The sequence below is a fragment of the Carcharodon carcharias genome, chromosome 5, assembly GCF_017639515.1.
Source record: "Carcharodon carcharias isolate sCarCar2 chromosome 5, sCarCar2.pri, whole genome shotgun sequence".
NCBI lineage: Eukaryota > Metazoa > Chordata > Chondrichthyes > Lamniformes > Lamnidae > Carcharodon > Carcharodon carcharias.
This window is the reverse complement of record NC_054471.1, coordinates 111214188-111232275: the sequence shown is the minus strand read 5'-3', so window position 1 is coordinate 111232275 and position 18088 is coordinate 111214188.

Here is an 18088-nt window from a genome sequence, read left to right as displayed (position 1 = left end):
CCTTGGCCCCAGAGGTGGAAAGAGGAGGCCACTGCACCCAACAAAAAGGGCTTGGGAGGAGGTGGCAGCGCAGGTCAGCAGCCATGATGCTTTGTGGCACACATGGGTGCAATGCCACAAAAGATTTAATGATCTGTGTGCTTAGGGAGGCGGAGTACCATGCTGGCATGGATCAGTGTGTTGAAGTGTTAAGGCTTGGCCTGGCCCCTGTAGAGCTCAGAGGTGTTAGAGTCTGAGTGCCAACTGTCAATGACGCCAGAGCTGGTCAAGTGGGTGAGCCCTGGCTGCTTGGACTGAGTGTCTTGCGGCTCGAGGGCCACGACTTGGGTGTGCCCTGCAAGGTGTTCCTCAGGCAGGGTTGACCAGGCTGCAATGGTGCTGCAGGTAGAGGCTGGACTAATCAATGCTCCTGTGTCCTTTCAGGAGAAGACATCTCATAACAACATTGAAAGATTACAGACAGGCGGAGGCACCCCCCAAACCTCCTAATCCTATCCAGATTTGAGGGGGACGCCTTGGAGCTGGCAACGGAGAGGCTGGGGTGTCAGGTGAAGGTAACAGTACAGTGCCAGTGCACAGAGATGGGAGTTTCGGATGGTGCAAACATTCATGTGTAGTCTCATCATAGATGGGAGCCTCAAAACTGGATTCCCCATTGATCATTGAAATACAATGGCACCATATTGCATATCTCCATGGTCTCACCAGGGTGCCTGGCATGCACAGTGACAGTGTGATGGCTTAAACTAATGACATGTTGTTGTTCTCCCTTAGATTCACCAGCACGCACTCAATCGCAGGATCCCGAAGAGCCACCCCTTGATGCGAGAGGACCACCTGGCTTCACATGCACCTGCGTCACACCCACTCTCTGAACCAGGCACCAGTGTGGATACCAGCACCTCGATGGGCATCAGATCCTCGGCTAGAATGTCAGAGCGCAGCGGGGAGGGCTCTTCACGCTTGCCTGAGGTGCAGGCGGAGGCAGAGAGTGCCCAGGAAGTTGGCAGCCGGAGGACTGCTGGAGACCAGGTCGATGCTCAGCTGAAGGCAGGTGATGAGCCTCTGAAGTCGCCCATTCAGTGGCAAGTGCTGGATATCCAGCGAGAAGTGTGGGAGGATCTGGCAGAGATCCATGAGGGCATGCTTGCCACGATCTCTGGTGTGGAGGAGTGCAAGCGGGCCATAAGCACTGCATTGCCCCTCATGGCCAAGCACAATGAGTGGAAATCCTCATTGAGAGGCAGCTCCAGGGACAGAATCAGGGGTTTCTGGGGTTGCACTCTGGATGCCGGCAGCAGCTCCTCCACCCCTCTGCCAATTACCATGGCATCTGATGAATCTGGGATGACTGGGGAGATGCCAGCCGGGAAACTGGCCGCTCCTGCCCAGTTGGGGCCAGCACAGGCGGGGTGGGGGGTGGGGGGGTGGTGGTGGTTGCGAGGGTACGGTACCAAGGCTTAGCACTCGCGAACGTAAGTTTAAGGCATCATGAGCACAAAAGGGAAAGGTCACGAGTGATCTTCTACTGTGTGATGGTTTTCTGGTCTGGGAATTGAGACCAGAGAAGGTGATGTTAATTTTTTTTTCATTGTCAAAATGAGATAAATTTTGTTTTTATCCTAATGGCCTGAGTATGCTTTGTCTTTGCATTTTTTTAGTGCGGGTTACGCCAGTATGTAATGCTGGAAGTGAGTGGCTCTAAACTTTATTGCATAGGCACTGCTGGACTTTGGGTTCAAATGAAAGGGTCGTTTCAGATTTCCGGGATGGAGGTGGGAGCCCTGGCATGAGGTGGCAGCAGATCTTTGGCAGCCTAGCTGAAGGAGCGTTGGATCAAGGTAAACCCTGCCTCCCCGAAGGATACAGAAGTCTGCCTCCATACCCTCAGCCTTCTCCACACTGTGCTCTTCTTCTGACTCACTACTGGACTCATCCTCTGGGGCCTGCGGAGCTGCATCAGCATGATCTTCCATCTGTGGGACCCACCTTTGCCAGTGCCAGATTGTAGAGAGTGCCGCATGCAACCACTATCAGCAACACCCGCTCTGGGGGGTATTGTAGTGCACCCCTGAACAGTCCAGGCATCAGAAGTGCATCTTCAGAAGATCAATGGTCCTCTCTACCACTGCCCTTGTGGAGGTATGGCTCCTGTTGTACCGCTGCTCGGCCTCTGTTCTTGGGTGGTGGAGAGGCGTCATAAGCCACTTTTTCAATGGAGAGCCCTTGTCACCCAGCAGCCATCCATCCAGTCGGGCTGGAGCACTGAATAGTCTTGGCACCTGGGAGTGTCTGATGATGTAAGCATTGTGGGAGCTGCGTGGGTACCTTGCACAGACTTGTAGAATCTGCATCCTGTGGTCACACACTATCTGCACGTTTATGGAGTGGAATCCCTTCCTGTTGATGAAGGCACCGGGCTCACCTGCTGGTGTCTTGATGGCCACATGTGTGTGGTCGATTGCACCCTGGATGCGGGGGAAGGCAGCAATCGCTGCAAACCTCTGGCTCACTCAGTCTGGCTGGCCTCGTCGATACAGAAATTAATAAATGTCATTACCCGCCTCAACAGAGCTTCTGTCACCAGCTTGACGCAACTTTTTACAGCTGATTGGGACATCCACACAGATCCCCCACTGAACCCTGGAAAGAGTCAGAGGCATAGAAGTTGAGGGTCACTGTGACCTTCAGAGCCACTGGCATGGGGTGTCCACCCTCACAGTTGGGGGTGATCTCAGGTTGAATCACCTGACAAATGGAGGTCACAGCCTCCCTGGAGAGGTAGAGCCTCCTTCTGCGTTGCACCTCGGACATATTGAGGTAGCTGCATTGCTGCCTGTAAATCCTGGCAGCAGGATAGTGGCATCTTCTGCAGTCTCTTTTGCCTTTGACTTCCTGCTGGCCCTGCGCCCCTTGTGCCTGCACATCTCCCATAGGTTGCTCCCCTGGAAGCTGCATTGGGACACCTGGCCTCCTCTCCCTTCTGCCCCTCTCTTTCTCCTCAGAAGAGGTACCACCAGCAGAGACCACAATCCCCATTACCAGGGTAACAGGAGGCTATCTGATGCCTAGAAGGATCCACATGGTCAAAATCCTCTGGGGGCCTTGGAGACACCAATGGGCCCTGAAATGAAGCCTGGAAATGCTAAGAATGAAGCTCAGAATAGAGATGAAGCTGTCAACTTTAGACAAGCAACCAGCAGCAAACGATCTCCTAAATTCCTCACTACTCACAATGGCAATGAGGCTCAAGCTTTTTATCCTGCCCTTGGATGAGGTTTTGCAAAATGTGGGCTGTCCGCCTGCCCGTTTTGCCCAAGCAACGAGCGCAAAATCACACGGGCAAAGCAATATCGGATTGAATTGGGTTTTTAATGGCCTTAAGTGGCCTCTTAATTGATGGTGGCCGTGGCTCCGACTCCCGTGTGCACCCACCGAGGTTGCGTGAGTTCAGGATGATGTTGGGATGCTCACCCGATGTCTTCTCGGGGTTGGGCACCTGCCTGCCCGCCTGCGAGGCGTAAAATTCTGCCCCGAGGTTGAAAGAGACCTAGGGATCCTAGTAGACATGTTTCTAATATTTCTAATCGCTGTACAGCAGTAATCAACATAACCAATATAATGCTGAATTACACAATTAAATCATTAGAGCAATAGTTTGAGAAAGTTATACGCAAAACGTAGAAGCCGTAGGCTGGGATTTTCCATGAACCGCATAAGTGCATTAACGGCTGTAAAAAAATGGCATTCCACCACCGGCCACTATGGCAGGTTTTCACACCATATCATATGCTGCAGACTGGATTAAATTATTCATCCACAGGGAACAAACCAGTTTGCTGGCACATGGCATCTGATTCGCCCACCCACCTGTGACCTAATGGGCACCATATTTAAATGGTGCCCCTCACAATTGTCTCTCCTTTCTTTCGTAGACACCTCTGGGAAGCTGCTGAGGGCATCCATGAGCTAGGTCCTCAACCCCAACCCTAATGTCACCTCAGATGAGGAACCTGAATACAGCACTCTGACAACCAGTCACAGCGCTCACCCACACCCTCCACCAGTGCAGACACACACACCTCAGTGGCACCTAGTTTTAGATTAGCCTTGGAGTCACAATCTGGTGAGCACTGTACACCATCTTGTCCATAGCAGACAGGAGGCAGGGATATCAGAGGTCACTGACACTTGGAGGACTGTTGGAGACCATGATTCTGCTGATTCCGAGTCAGATGACGAGCCTCCGGACTCAGTCCTAAATCAGTTGCTGGAGCTGCAAAAACAAGCAAGGAACATCAGGAAGAGATGTCCACTGCACTCCTCAGATTGCAAGGCACAATGGAGGAGTGCATCCTGAGGTGATAGTGCCAGCATTGCAACTCACTGAGGTCAACACTGGTTGGATGGTGGCCGCCATGGAAACCTTGCCCCAGGACATTGGTCCTGCACTGCTGCAGGAGTTGCACTCCATTGTTGTAGCCTTTGGTGGCACCCATCAGTGGCTATGTGAAAGGGGCGCAGGGCACCTCAACCTCACGGCAGCTGCCCCTGCTCCTCAAGGAGCCAGCCAGGGATCCTCGGGCACCCAAAGGGAGCAGGGTTAGCAGGTGCACAACCCTGGGCGGTGACTCCAGGAATGTCTGGCCCATCCGAATCCCCTCTTCCTGTGACTCCATCAGCTCCAGCTCCACAGGCTGAGGAGGGTGCACCAGTCCCCCAGCAGGCCCCGAAAGCAGGCCAGGCCCTCCAGGTCTCGGCCCTCCTGAGGATGCCCATCAAGGTCATCACGGACAGGGCAACGTAATCAGTAGGTTACCTCCACCTCCGCTGTCGGTGTCAAGGGAGCATCAAGATGTAGCGGCAGGTTGAGGAAAATGAAATTGATATAGATACACAGGTATTGACTACATGCATATAATGTTCACAAATGTAAATGGGCTCGCAATCATTTCATAGCTCCTCTCGTCTATGCCTCTTGCTTATGATGAGCTGTGTCACTGTCAATCACGTGTGATATCTTGGTTCTTGCATTCACTTAAAGCAATAGACTCCATCCTGAGCCTCCCTTCTGTGCAGAGTGCTGCCATCTCACCACAGTGGGTGTCCTGTTTCAACACAATTCTCCATATCAATAATACCTGCGCCTTCACATTAAGTGTGCTTGTGGAACGAACCTCGTTCCCATGCCTCATAGAGTCCTGTAATGTGCATTCTTGGCTCTATATGATTGAGGCAGTGCCCCTATCTTGTCTGCATTCTTGACAGGTGAGGGTGTGGTACTTAAGGAGAGATGTGCTCATGCATGGAGGAGGCTCATGTATCATCCAACTCCATCTGCTCACTGTCTCTCGACAGAGTTTTGATGATATGTGCCTATACTCAGAACTTATGAGCGCTGCCCTCAGCCAAACAGGTTTCCGACATCCCCAATGTCAATCTGCTGAGCTTAGCAAAAAGCGAGAGCCCTATGCCACCTCAAGGTGACGAAGCAACTGCACATTTGTGTGCAGGCACTGAGACGCCCAATCTTAAGCATCTCTCACCCTGTCGCTGTGACTATTGCAGGGAGAAGGGTTTCTTCACAAAGCTGGTAGACAGTGCTATGCGTCCCATTGCCTTGACACTCCAAGAGCTACCAATGCTACTTCCAAATGGTGATTTCTGGAGGCCAAAACAGCCTTTAAGCATGTTTGGAATCACACATCGTTCCTTCAGACAATATGGAGGGAAGCAATGAGATAGGAGCGAATTTGTAATGAAGCAGAACAGTGCCCCTCATTAGCAATGACGTGTGCCATTGAGGGCTTCATGTTGCCTGATCATGTTGGACTTCGCAAGGGCCAGGGATGGTCATGAGGGCACACTGGTTGTGTGTAAGAGGAAGCATCTCAAGATCAGGCAGCCAAGTGTCTGATCTCGCCATGCTCAGGTGCTCTGCCTCCAAACTACGGTTAGGGTAAATACAGCTCAGGATCCCTAACTTTAACTGCCGGATGTCAGTGTCATTTCGGGGAGTGTACTACTGCCAGGTAAGTCATTGGTGAGTGCAGTCGCAGCCACTTTGAGGGATCAGTGTTGCATGAATGGGCCTTATTGCTTCATTTTCCTGACTCCCTGCATGTCAACTGAACAGCTGCTAACCTGTGTCAGCTGTGTGTCTGTCCTCATTTGGAACTATCAGTTCAGCTGGGCGGCTCTTTAGTGCACTTCCCTCCCTCCAGTCATGTGTCTCAGTGCAACCTTCCCTGCTCATTGCCCCCAGTGGAGCCATTTCTCTGCAGCTCCTTCCCTTCCCTCAGTCCTCTCTGGCCCCTTCCCCAATGGAGCCATTGCCCTGCAGTACAGTAAAAGCCTTAACTCTGGTGTGGTAGCTGCAGAGACCCCACATGCCTCTGAAACTAATGTGGTGCAGCCTGTGAAGCCTGGTGCTGACTCCAGAGAGCACTGCACAATGTAAGGTATGCAAACTAACCTCAGACCCTCGAGCGAAGTGCAGGTCGCCAGCTGCGTTTCATTTAAATCCTGTTGTGAAACACATTGTTCTAACTGCACGCCAAAGTGGGCTCTCAATCCAGCATGGAGGGATGATTCCGGCGAGCAGGCATCTTAATAAGATGCTGATTTATGCTAATGACATTTGTGACACTCAGCAGTGGGAAACGCTTTCTTGTTTTCTTGTCCTTGTGGGACACACATTATTGTAAAACCAGTTTTGGACCTTCTCACAACATTTAACTCTCACGCCTGCTGCAACTGGGGACGGAAAATCTCGGTGCTAATCAGTCCACAACTGGACATTGTGCCCAGTTTCTGGTCACAAAGGAATAATGGAGACATTCATACATTGGAGCCAATTTGAAGAACAGCCACAGAGCTGATCCCTAACGTATGAGTAAACATTTGAGAAACTGAGGATATTCAGCAAAGGAGGTGACTAAGAGGTGATCTCATAGGGGCAAATAAGATAGAAAGTTGTATGAAAGTGGTAGACCTGCAAAATTACTTTAGCTTATGAGAATAGGATAGGAGCACGAATGCAAACAAAAAAGGAGTAAATTTTGAACCAATGTAGGAAGCTTTTCTTCACACAAAGATTAATCACTGCATGAAGGACTCCTGGATAGAGTAGTGGAGGTAGAATCATTTAATAAACAATTGGATGCTGCAATATAGAAACAGAAGTTTTTTTTTTTCAAATGTACATATTATTAAGATTTATAGGATCCTCCAAAACAATTTTTGATTCCCTAGGTCCATGAAAAGTTTCAGACGGCAGGTTAACTTCCCTTGTAAAGAATTATTGTGATGCCTTGATTTAATGAGAATAATTTTCTGAATGTTGTGAGCTATTTTGTTTGCTCTACGAGAACATATTGTAATGCTGAATGAGCTATTTAGCATTACTTCTGCTATAGGGCTAATACTAAAAGTCAAGTATTCTTTATCCATAAATTCAAAAGCCGAACATACTCAAAAACTGTACTTTTTTGAACCTCATTGCTATTTAGCACGGGAAGCCTAGTTATTTGCCTGCACTGTTTACCTTGCGATTTTCATGCTGAACATATCAAAAAGAAACTTATTAGATACCTTGTATTTATTATTCAGTGATACATCTTACTCTTCTAGCCATTTTATTTACTGTAGACTACAGCTCGCCTCAGTTTAGGCTATTGTAATGTAAGATTATATGCAGTATCCGAAAACCGAAATGATCTGAAATCTGAAATGCTGTGGTCACCTAGGGTTTAGGATACAGGATATTCAACCTGTACTTCTTCCAGAGATGTTAGCTGCCTGGACATGCAAGTGCCTCAAATGAATTCTGACTGAATTTATCTGAGTGCACAAATTTAATACAGTTTTATCTCAAAAACTTTGAGATGCCACTTCACGTATATAAGATTATTATGCTTGGCTCAATTCTAGTTTACCCCGCCACAATGTAATGAACTAACGAGAAATGAAATGACTTATTGGGTCAATCATTAGTAATTTGCACTTCTATGGGTCATATCATTTTTGGTGATACGTTTGTGCCCATTAGGGAAGAAGATGTTAGTGCTTAAAAAATACTTTTTTCCCAATTTGTGCATCTAGTATTAACATCAAGTGCTCTGATGTCTGAACATAAGAAATTGGAGCAGGAGGAGACCTGTCTGCTATTCAATGTGATCATGGCTGATATTGGGTTTCAACTCCACTTTCCCACCTGCCCCCAAATCCCTTGATTCCTTGAGAGAAGAAAATCCTGTCTATCTCAGCCTTAAATATATTCAACAATGGGGCATCTATCAACCCCTGGGGTAGAGAATTCCAAAGATTCACAATCCTTTGAGTGAAGAAGTTTCTCCTCATCTCAGTCCTAAATGTTCTGCCCCTTTTTTGAAATTATGCCTCCTTGTTCTAGATTCCCCAGCCAGGAGAAACAATCTCCTAGTGTCTACCCTGCCAACCCTTTCATAATCTTGAATGTTTCAATGAGACCACCTATCATTCTTTTAAACTCCAAAGAATATAGATCCAATTTACTCAGCCTCTCACCATAGGGCAACCCTCTCAACTAATCTAGTGAACCTTTGCTACACTGTCTCCAATGAAAGTATATTGTTCATTAAATATGGAGACTAAAATTGCAAAGTGTTCCAGGTGTGGTCTCACCAAATCCCTGTAGAATCACAGCAAAACTTCTTTATTCTTGTGCTCCAATCCCCTTGCAATAAAGGCCAACATGCCATTTGCTTTCCGAATACCGTGCTGTACCTATGTGCTAACTTTTTGTGTTTCTTGTATGAATACACCCAAGTCTCTCTGAACTTCAATATTTTCAAGTTTACAGGTGCGCTCAATTTCCACAATTTCTAGGCAAAGTAGAATTTCCTCTTTTCAATCCCAACTGACTAATCCTAACTACAGAAGAGCACCACTCACTGTACAAGTTTCCTACACTAGCCATTCATGAGAGCTCTAAGTGAGATTACCAATTAATGTCAAATTAGTTGACTATTGTATTGTGGCCCACACCTACTGGGAGCAATGAGATAAATTTTCTGACTACACACAGTTGACACCCATTAATCTTAATGGACAGAAAATCATGGGTTGTGTAAGACCTCACTCATGAGATCCACAGGTTATTGATTTGTGTTTGAGATTTATGAGAAACAACACAAGACATTCGAGTTCCAGCTTTAAGATTTTATTATCTTTAAGACAGATTCAAAACTATGAATTTGAGCAAAAAACAACAAGACATTTATACATACAACCCTTTGGATGATCAGTTTGGGGTGGATTGTGGGTAGATGAGACTCTGGATGAGGCGCCTCTTCTGTCTGCAGTTCTGATATCTCCTTGCCACTATCCTTTATATATTCTTGTTCTGATCAGTAAACTGCCATTATGCAAAGGCTTGTGAGGGGCATTTCCCCCCAAAGGATTGACTTGAGTTGTTTGAGCTGTCAATCTTTCAAACATACACACTCTGTGAGTTGCTTAGTCACAATACACATTGTGCAAAATTTGTTAACATGTATATAGACTTACAGACCTCTTTCTCAGCAGCAGATGTCTTGTTTCAGCATCTTGCAGAGCCATCTGAACTGATTGTATTTCCTGGCGTTATCTGACATATAGAAAGTGAAGTTAATGTATCACGGCTTAGAAATGCAGCATCTTTTTTCATAAAAAATATTTACACTGCTTAAGGCTTCTCAGAGTATGTTTGTGAACGGCAGTTTGTTACATTCAGCAGCTTTACTTTTCTTTGCAAAGTTTTTTGGCATAGCTAAACGTTTGAATATCCACAAGATTTAAGATTTAAGAGTTTGACCATTCTTACAGCTTCCTGCGCATGATTTGTCAAATGTCCTCCCAATCAGTGAGGATTAGGCAGGGCCTGTCCCCGATTCCACATAGGAAGAGCAGAATTTAGTATGATGATCACAGAATCACAGAGTGCAGAAGAGGCCCTTTGGCCCATCAAGTCTGCACCGACATGTGAGAAACACCTGAACTACCTATCTAATCCTATTTACCAGCACATGGGCCATAGCCTTGAATGTTATGACATTTCAAGTGCTCATCCAGGTGATTTTTAAAGGATGTGAGGCAACCCGCCTCCACCACCCTCCCAGGCAGTGCGTTCCAGACCGTCACCACCTTTTGCGTAACAGTTTTTCCTCACATCCCCCCTAAACCTCCTGCCCCTCACCTTGAACTTATGTCCCCTTGTGGCTGACCCTTCAAATAAGGGGAACAACTGCTCCCTATTCTCCCTGTCCATGCCCCTCATAATCTTGTACACCTCGATCAGGTCGCCCTTCAGTCTTCTCTGATCCAACGAAAACAACCCAAGTCTATTCAACCATCCTTCATAACTTAAATGTTTCAGCGCAGTCAACATCCTGGTGAATCTCTTCTGCACCCCCTCCAGTGCAATCATATCCTTCCTATAATGTAGTGAAGAGAACTGCACACAGTATTCCAGCTGTGGCCTCACCAAGGTTCTATACAACTCCAGCATGACCTCCCTACTTTTGTAATCTATGCCTCGATTGATAAAAGCAAGTGTCCCATATGCCTTTCTCACCACCCCATTAACATGCCCCTCTGCCTTCAGAGATCTATGGATACACACACCAAGGTCCCTTTGTTCCTCAGAACTTCCTAGTGTCATGCCGTTCATTGAATAGTTCCTTATCAAATTACTCTTTCCAATGTGTACCACCTCACACTTTTCAGGGTTAAATTCCATCTGCCACTTATCTGCCCATTTGACCATCCCTTCTATATCTTCCTGTAGCCCAAGACACTCAACCTCACTGTTAACCACCTGGCCAATCTTTGTGTCATCCGCAAACTTACTAATCCTACCCCCCACATAGTCATCTATGTCGTTTATATAAATGACAAATAATAGGAGCACAGATCCCTGTGGTACGCCACTGGACACTGGCTTCCAGTCACTAAAGCATCCTTCTGTCATCACCCTCTGTCTCCTACAACTAAGCCAATTTTGAATCCACCTTATCAAATTACCCTGTATCCCATGTGCATTTGCCTTCTTTATAAGTCTCCCATGTGGGACCTTGTCAAAGGCTTTGCTGAAATCCATATAAACTACATCAACTGCACTACCTTCATCTACACACCTGGTCACCTCCTCAAAAAATTCAATCAACTTTGTTAGGCATGATCTCCCTCTGACAAAGCTATGCTGACTATCCCTGAACAAACCTTGCCTCTCCAAGTGGAGATAGATTCTCTCCTTCGGAATTTTCTCCAATAGTTTCCCTACCGCTGACATGAGACTCACTGGCCTGTAGTTCCCTGGCTTATCTCCATAGACCTTCTTAAATAGCGGAACCACATTAGCTGTTCTCCAGTCCTCTGGCACCTCCCCCGTGGCCAGAGAGGAATTAAAAATTTGGGTCAAAGCCCCTGCGATCTCTTCCCTTGCCTCCCTCAGCAGCCTGGGACACAAATCATCTGGACCTGGAGATTTGTTCACTTTTAAGCTTGTCAACAACTCCAATACCTTGTCACTCCCTATATCAATTTGCTTAAGAACCTCGCAGTCTCTCTCCCTGAGTTCCATACCTTCATCCTCATTCTTTTTGGGTGAAGACGGATGTGAAGTATTCATTCAACACTCTAGCGATGTCCTCTGGCTTGACCCCTTGGTCCCTTATGGGCCTTACTTTTTCTTGGTTATCCTCTTCCCATTGATATACTTATAGAATATCTTGGGGTTTTCCCTGCTTTTACCAGCCAGAGTTTTCTCATATCCCCTCTTTGCTCTCCTAATTGATTTCTTAAGCTCCACCCGGCACTTTCTGTGCTCCACGAATGCCTCTGCTGATTTGCCTCCCTTGGACTTGCTAAAAGCCTCTCTTTTCCTTCTCATCGTAACCTGAATATCTCTGGTCATCTATGGTTCTCTGGGTTTGTTACTCCTTCCGATCACCCTAGAGGGAACATGTTGAGCCTGTACCCTCCCCATTTCCTTTCTGAACGCCCCCCACTTCCCCTCTGTATATTTCCCCACAAGTAGCTGTTCCAAGTCTACCTTGGCCATATCCTGCCTTATTTTACTAAAATCCACTCTCCCCCAGTCTAAAACATTATTTTGCAACTTGTCTATTTTTTCGTCCATAACAAACTTAAACTGTACCATGTTGTGGTCACTATCACTAAAATGCTCGCTCACCACCACCTCAGCCACCTGTCCGGCTTCATTCCCCAGAATTAGGTCCAGCTATGCACCTTTCCTTGTTGGACCCTCTACATACTGACCTAAAATGTTCTCTTGTACACATTTCAAGAAATCCACTCCATCCAACCCCTTAACACTATGTCTATCTCAATTAATGTTGGGAATGTAGAAATCACCTAATATAATTACCCTATTGTTATTGTTTTTACACACCTCCGCAAATTGTGCACATATTTGCTCCTCAATTTCCCGCTGACTATCTGGGGGTCTATAATAAACACCTAACAATGTGGCTTCCCCTTTTTTATTCCTAAGCTCTACCCACAAAGCTTCATTCGTTGCTCCCTCCAAGATATCATCTCTCCTTACTGCAGTAACTGACTCCTTAACTAATAATGCAATGCCTCCTCCTCTTTTACCCCCTATCCTGTCTCGCCTGAAGATTCTATATCCCGGAATGTTGAGCTTCCTATCCTGCCCCTCCCTCAACCACGTCTCAGTGATGGCTACTTTATCACAATTCCACTTGTCAATCCTTACCCTTCACTTATCTGTTTTACCTGTAATATTCCTGGCATTAAAGTAGAGGCCATCCAGCCTTGCCTTACTCCTTTGAAACTTAATGTAGCTGTACTCCCTCTGACTTGATTGTTTTACTGTATTATGATGTGTCCCTATTCTGCTAATATTCTGTGTCCCCTCCCCCTGCCGAATTAGTTTAAACTCCTCCCAACAGCATTAGCAAACCCGCCCGCAAGGATGTTAGTCCCGCTTGTATAGGTCCCACCTTCCCCAGAAACGGTCCCAGTGATCCAGGAATCTAAAACCCTCTCTCCTGTACCAACTCTTAAGCCGTGTATTTATCTGCGCTATTCTCCTATTTCTGAGCTCGCTAGCACGAGGCACTGGGAGTAATCCAGAGATTACAACCTGAGAGGTCTTGCTTTTTAGTCTACTGCCTAACTCCCTGAATTCTTGATGCAAGACCTCATCCCTCTTTTTGCCTATGTCATTGGTACCAACATGTACCATGACCTCTGCCTTATCACCCTCCCCCTTCAGGATGCCCCGCAGCCATTCAGTGACATCCCAGACCCTGGCACCAGGGAGGAACATACTATCCTGGAATCATGTTGATGGCCACAGTAGTGCCTATCTGTTCCCCTGACTATAGAATCCCCTATTACTATTGCTCTTCCTCCCTTCTTCCCCTCCTGCATGGACAGGCAGCTTGTGGAGCCAGAAGCTTGGCTCTCTCCGCACTCCCTAGAGGAACCAGTGCCCTCATCAGCCTCCAAAATGGAATACCAATTGGCAAGCAGGACCCCAGGGGACTCCTGAACTACGTACCTGTTTTTCTTGGACTGCCTGGTGGTCACCCATTCCTTTCCTTCCTCAAGTCCCTTCATCTGCAGTGTGACCACCTCTCTAAACATGCTATCCATGATGCTCTCAGACTCGCGGATGCTCCACCGTGTCCCCAGCCGCCGTTCCAGCTCTGAAACCTGAGCTTCCTGGAGCTGCAGCTGGACACACTTCCTGCATACATGCTGTTCCCGGGCGCTGGAAATGTCCCCGGCTTCCCACATGGAGCACATCACAGCTTCGAGTGCTCCTGCCATGACTTATCCCTTTATATTAAACCTTTTAAATCAATTACTCTAGCGCCCTTCTTTCATAGTCCCCGTTACTGTAGAATATAAAAACTATAAACCACAAAAAGACCTTCAAGTATAAGTGATTAAAGTGGTAAATACCTTACCTACTACTTAACAGTCATTCCTTTCCCTTGTAGCCTCTACTGATATAAGACTTGTATCTTTTATTTAATGGATGATAGTCAAGAGCAGAAATACAAGATAAGTTTTGTCTTCCAAGAGCACTGTGACCAATTATAATGCCCCAGTCATCTCTAAAAACATTTCCATTAACATTTGTTTTGAACGGTTACTAAAACTAATTGGAATATATCATATATTCTGCAGTCCTATTGCAGCTGTCTGCTATTTAACATCTAAAACTAATTTAGATTGTTTGAGTGTTGTAATTAATAAAGCTAGTGGACAGCTGACTCTTAGGTCAGGATTTTCCAGTCGTCAGATGGGCTCGGTGGGAGCGGGCAGAGGCGGTCACAGAGCTGACTGCTACCCGTGATCAGCTCCGTGCCGTGATTTCACATGGGTGGGCCAATTAAGGCCCGCCTTGCGAGGATTGCAAGCGGTAGCGCTGAGCACTACCTGTGTGGGCTGGGGGAGGAGGGAAAGTCAGGTCCAGCACTCTTCCATGCATGCAAGCGAATGAGCGCTTCAATCTCCCTAAAGCGTTTTTTAAAAAAATTATTAAAGACATTAAAAAATTAATGAAAGATGTTCCCTCATTTGATGGTGTCACATAAGATGGGACATGTTTTTACCATCAAAAGAAAGGTTTTATTTAATTTGTAACAGCTTTAGGAAACCTTATCCCAAGCGTGGATGAATTTTCCTAAAAAATGTAAAGGCCACTTGGCCTTTTCGCCTGCCCGCCAGACGGGCAGCATAAATTTGATGTTACTTAGTTTGTTAATGGCCTTAATCGGCCTTTCAATTATCAGTGGGTGGACAGCTGACCCTGGCGCACACTAGCCAAATGAAACATTGCGAGAGAGCGCGATGATGTTGGGATGCACACACGACATCATCACGCATCATATTACATTCCAGCGTGTCGGGTGCACACCCGCAAGCTGAATGTAAAATTCTGCCCCTACAGTTTGTTAAACCTGGAAAAAAGCACCACACTGCCCTGGCTAAGTGGAAGGAAATTTACCAATGCTCCTGCTCCTGATTGGTATTCACTGTCCCCTGCTGAATGTGTGTGTGTGTGTGTGTGTGTGTGTGTGTGTGTGTGTGTGTGTAATACACTGTTGAAGCTCACAGATGAAGAGTGACCACTGCGTGCAAAGCGGGAGTCAATGGGGCTGAAATTTGTCTTGAGAAATGGTGCAAAACGGACATTAGTGAATGGGCTTCCCAATTTTAATAGTTTATAGCCAACTACCTGACCTTTTTGTCTGGCAAGCTGGATAGTGGCATGTTAGTGAGGCCTAGCTGTTAAATCACAAACTGCAAATATTTGTCCTTCCAACTGATAAAGCAGCCCACTGACAACTTAACAATTCATGGAACAAATCATCCTGTCCTACTGAGGAGGACAACATTGTAGAAAGGCCATTTATTATTTCTAACCTTGTTGTAATAGCTCAGTCCCAAGATAGCAGTAAGTTTTGTCTTCACTTTTCTATTTACCAAGATAAATTATCCATCCCTATTTAAAATGGATCCTTCAATTTAAAAAAGATCAATTTAAAAAAATCAATAGCTTTTCTTCCTAGGCCTGTTAGACTTTACTTCTGCAGGAGATTTTTTTTAATCAATTTGAGTCTCTAGTTGCCAATGATGGGTGGTTTCAAAACTTGGCAGAGCAACTTATTGATGATTTTTTTCCTACATCGGAAGCATTGGAAGGTTAGATCCCATTGAATTAACAATATTACAGAGTTATAGCATACAGATAAATAGGCTACAGAATAATTTTGTGACCAAAAAATTAAAATAATTCCATACATAATTAGAAATATATAGAATTAAATCTTGCTTTGTTGCATCAAAGCTTTTGTGAAATGAAGACTGAAACATTTTCAATGTAAAGAAAAATGAACACGAGATTCTACCAGTTCTTCAATTTAAATACAACTTCAGGATATCACCTGAACCTCTCCAAAAGAAACATTAGGGGCAGAATCTTCTGCCTGTCAAGCAGGCTGGTCGGGAGAGGGCGTGGAGCCGATAGCTGCCTGTGATCAGCTGCACTCCGCCATTTTACATGGGCTGGCCAATTAAGGACCGCCCAGTATGACATGTGCCTGCTAGCACTCAGTGCTACCTGTGCAAGCGGGGGGAGGAGGGAGAGTTGGGGCCTTCACCGTTTTGGACATACGCGGGAAAGAGCGCAGAAATTTCCCTGAGGCACAGATCTGCCTCAGGGAAATTAAGTTCAGTTTTAAAGTTTGAAAAAAAGAAAGATTAAAATTATTCAGACATGTCCCCTCATGTCACATGAGCTGGGACATGTTTATGAATTGTCAAACAAAGTTTTATTTATTTAATAAAACCTTCATGGAACCTCACCCCGCCCGTGGATGAGGTTTCATGCTTTTTCCAATGCCCGCCAGGGATCCTGGCCTGCCTGCCAACTTTAAGGTCCATTAATTACTTAAATGACTCTGTCAATGGCCTCATTAGCCATTGACAGGTCGGCGGGTGCACAGCTGATTTTGCTGAGCCCCCGCCTACCTGAAAATTGAAATGGGGTGCAGTGACATCGGGAGTTCCGCCTGATGTCATCCTGCGTCATTGTTGGCAAGGGGACCCTGCCCCCCTGCTCACCGACTGGAAAACCCTGGCCTCTGTAGTGCTGGTAGTTTTGGCGCTATGTGTGCTAGTTTAGTAACAAAGTTACACCCCTGCTGCTTCCACCAACTTCTGGCCTAGCTCATGCTGAACATCATCTTAGTGAGGCCATTAGCGTGTTATGAGTATGCATTGCAGAGTAGGCAGCTCAGTCAGTGCCTTTTGTGGATTTGATGCCTGACTTGCCAGTTTGCATCTCACCACTCTAGTTATTACCCTTTCTTAAAAATGAACAGTTGAACAAATGTTCAGCAGCATAAGAGAATCATACCTGCTCCCAACAGTGCTATTTAAAGGAATCATTATTAACTTCCAGGTTAGTTACTTAATGCTTTCTACTGACTCTGCTTGAGTTTGTGGAAGTACTGGAGGGGTTGCTTACCACTGGTGAATAGAGTGAGGGGTGCTGCACATTAGGAAGGCATTGGCTGTTACCTCAAGAGCTTTGGGCAGACTACTTGCTGCCAGTCATGGATGCCATAAGGAGCAGAGGCCTCTTGCTTGAAGAAAGCATGCTCACAATCATGGGCAGGGACAGGGTTAGGGCTGTGGTGACTTGCAACAACAAAAGAAATGATGTGCCAAGTTTCTTCATACTTAATCCTCCTATCTCACCCAGATTCTACATGAAAAGCTGTAGGTGCTTTCACCACCCAATTCTCTTTCTCCGTTCACTCTTCAAACACTTTAAGCTAACCCTTGTCCTTCTCTTTCATGTCAGATGCTATGAACGACGAAGTCCCTGTGCCATTTACTTTAGATGGCGGAATGAAACACTTTTACTTATTAACATCTCTATGATTATCATTCCATCAATGTTTAAGCTCCTCTGACAGACAGTGCACTTGTGACCATTGTCGTGCACAGTAGAGACATCATATTCCTAACTTTCAAGACACAGACTTCAGTCAATGTGGACTTTGTGATCAAAATGCTGCCCAAGATGGCTGATGAGGCTCAGGTGATGCGTGGCAATTTCTGTGCAGGCTCAGAATGATCAGAAGTCTCTGGAAGGTTCCTGATTGAATAACAATGGATGAAGTGCCCCCTTTGAATGAACTTACCAAGATGAAAATCATCTGTGGAATTCACACCTACTATTGTTTGTGGACTTATCCAAAACTCAGAACTGACTCCAAGCTCAAGACTTAACAAAAGCGAACTGCAGAAACCAGTTATTATGAGTAGCTGTGAATAACTCATCCATTTCCCTATTGTGTAGCAATGGCTTTGGACTTCCAAACCATTCTGGCTGGACCATAGAAGCACTGATCATACAATCAAAATTGCCCTCAGATAAAAAAAAATATTTTCCTTCAAGCACCAGGGAGAAACCAGGCAGTCTGAAACCGACAGGACAAGAGGGACCTTTCCTCCAGCTAGGATTGCCTAACAATCAGACAACTCAGGCAGTGTG